This window comes from Coenobita brevimanus, chromosome 62, assembly GCF_032717465.1.
Source record: "Coenobita brevimanus isolate Jiangsu-jjx chromosome 62, ASM3271746v2, whole genome shotgun sequence".
Classification (NCBI taxonomy): domain Eukaryota; kingdom Metazoa; phylum Arthropoda; class Malacostraca; order Decapoda; family Coenobitidae; genus Coenobita; species Coenobita brevimanus.
In genome coordinates this window covers 30718562-30721554 of record NC_137015.1, presented here as the reverse complement: position 1 = coordinate 30721554, position 2993 = coordinate 30718562, and the positions used below count along the sequence as shown (strand labels likewise).

The 2993-nt window shown below is 43.7% G+C and overlaps 1 pseudogene; it reads left to right on the top strand.

Annotated features, from left to right (window-relative positions):
* The first annotated feature begins 2564 nt into the window (after window positions 1-2564).
* LOC145404159 (5S ribosomal RNA) lies at window positions 2565-2683 on the top strand (annotated as a pseudogene).
* Window positions 2684-2993: the final 310 nt, after the last annotated feature.

Sequence of the window (2993 nt, the reverse complement as noted above, 5' to 3'; positions counted from 1 at the left end):
CTGAGTGGGAGTATGGATGAGGTATATGCCCGGGAATAGGTGAGAATGAGAGGGCAAAAGAGGGTGTATGTATTCTTGTGTCCAAGCGATAGGAGAATATAAGAGAGTATGATCAGTTGGTTCACGGACTGTGTGGGTAGGACTGAAAGTTGGACTACAAACGTGGGCGACTGTGTGTGTGTATGCCCAATGCAAGATCGTCAGAGTGAAAGAAGAGCTCTTAGCAAATGTGGAAGCCTGTATGGAAAAGTTTGAGAGGAATGAGAGTGTTTTTGATTGCAGATATGGATGGAAAACTAGGGAATGTGAAAGTGGATGGAGTAGTTGGTGAGTGGGGTGTGCCTGCAGAAGTGGACGAGAATGGCAGTATACATACATATAGGGCGAGAAGGGCTGTGAGTGATGCTAAAGTGGCAGCAGATGAGAGGTGAGGTAGGCGGCTTACAGAGAATTTTCAACAGAATAAGAAAATGTTTTGGAAGGAGGTGAAAAGGGTGCGAAAGGGAGAGTCTGGGAAGGAAGAACGAGTAAAAGCAGAGGATGGAAGGATGTTAATTGGGATGGATGCAGTAAGGAAGAGATGGGCAGAGTATTTTGAAAGACTGTTAAATGTAGAGGAGGAAAGGGTGGCTGAGATTGTGGCAGATGGAAGGGTGCAAGGAATGTGTTGGGAGAGTTGAATGATTCTTTGATCACGTAGGAGGAAGTGGAGAAGGCAGTAAAGGAGATGAAAACAGAGTAAGCTGCAGGCATGGATGGGTGTGCTGTGGAATGCCTGAAAGGTGGTGGAGTGACCATTGTTGACTGGTTAGTAAGATTGTTGAATGTGTGCTTTGTGAAAGGTATGGTGCCAATTGACTGGGCAAGTGGTTATGTGGTCCCGTTGTATAAAGGCAAGGGTGATAAGTATCAATGTACTAGCTTTAGAGGTATAAGTCTGTTGAGTGTTGTAGGTAAGGTTTATTGTAGAGTGTTAATTATGAGAGTTAGAGAGGGTACAGAGGGAGTGATTGGTGAAGAGCAGTGTGGCTTTAGGAGAGGGAAGGGATGCGTGGATCAGGTGTTTGCTGTGAGACAAGTGTGTGAAAAGTATTTAGCGAAAGGCAAGGATGTGTTTTGGGCATTCATGGATTTAGAGAAAGCGTATGATAGAATTGATAGGGAGGCTTTGTGGACTGTTTTAAGATTGTATGGACTTGATGGTAGGTTACTAAAGGAGGTGAAAAGTTTTTATGTAAATAGTAAAGCGTGTGTAAGAGTGGGAAATGCTGTGAGTGACTGGCTTCCTGTGAGAGTGGGGCTGCGACAGGGATGTGTGATATCGCCTTGGTTGTTTAATATTTACATGGATGGTGTTGTAAGGGAGGTGAATGCAAGAGTTTTAGGTGGAGGTCTGAGTCTGGTGAATGTTGATGGTGGAGAGTGGAATCTGAAGCAGCTGCTGTTTGCAGATGATACTGCACTGGTGGCTGATTCAGAGGAGAGATTGAGACAGTTGGTAGAGGAGTTTGGAAGGGTTTGTGAAAGGAGGAAATTGAAAGTAAATGAGAATAAGAGTAAAGTGATGAAGTGTACGAGGTTGGTAGATGGTAGGGGGATGAATATAGCTTTGAATGGCGAGTTGCTTGAGGAGGTAGAGTGTTTTAAATATCTAGTGTCACATGTTGCAGTGGATGGAAGAATAGATGCAGAAATGAAGTTTAGAATAAATGAAGTAGGAAAGGTGCTGGGAGGAATGAAAAAAGTGTTTAGATGTCGTTCGCTTAGAATGGATGTAAAGAGAAGGTTGTATGAGGGTGTTGTGGTACTGACTGCGTTATATGGGGCTGAAACATGGAATATGGGTGTAGCAGAGAGGAAAAGTTTGAATGTAATGGAGATGAGGTGTCTGAGGAGTATGTGCGGAGTGACGCGTATGGATCGAGTGCGAAATGATGAAGTGCGAAGGAGAACTGGAGTTGTTCGGGAGATGGCTGGTAGAGTTGAGCAGAGGGTGTTGCGATGGTTTGGGCATATGGAGAGAATGGATAATGAGCGATTGGTGAAAAAGATAACTAGATCTGATGTGAGAGGTGTAAGGCTGAGAGGAAGACCACGAATAGGATGGATGGACAGTGAGAAGAGAGCACTGGATGCGAGAGGGATGTCTGTTGAGCAAGGAAGAGTGGCTGTGCGTGACAGAAATAAATGGAGAGAAATTGTGAATGAATAAGTGATGACGCAGCCCTGAGGGGATATTCTCCCGCATTTGGTCTGATCAGCTAGTCAGGTCAGGTGCGGGTAAGGGGATGGGTCTGTTATGATGTGGCAGGGGTAAACCAGCTCTGCTGTCGGGCCCTGCTGCGGATGTCACTGATTGAATTGCGCAGTTGACCCTTGTGCGGTGTGGTGCGGTGAGGATTTGTCCGTTCTCCCCTTGGGGCTAAGATGCGAATGAATGTGTTTGAATGGATGAGTAAATGGGGAGTGTGTCGTCCTGTCTCGGCTACCTCCCTTTCCTTGGGGAAGCAGCCTATATATATATATATATATATATATATATATATATATATATATATATATATATATATATATATACCACGTTGAGTACACCGCTTCCCGTCCGATCAGCGAAGTTAAGCAACGTTGGGTCTGGTTAGTACTTGGATGGGTGACCGCCTGGGAACACCAGATGCTGTTGGCATCCCTACGTGTCAAGTGGGGTTGGTGGAGGATTAGTGCCCCTCCCTGTAAAACATTAACTCTAAGCCATTGGCCACCCCGTCTGGGATACATGGCGTCTGGCAATGAATGATATATACAGTATATATATATATATATATATATATATATATATATATATATATATATATATATATATATATATATATATATATATATATATATATATATATATATATATATATATATATATATGTGTGTGTGTGTGTGTGTGTGTGTGTGTGTGTGTACTGGAACAGTCACCTTGCACACACCACGTTCCAGCCGTGCTT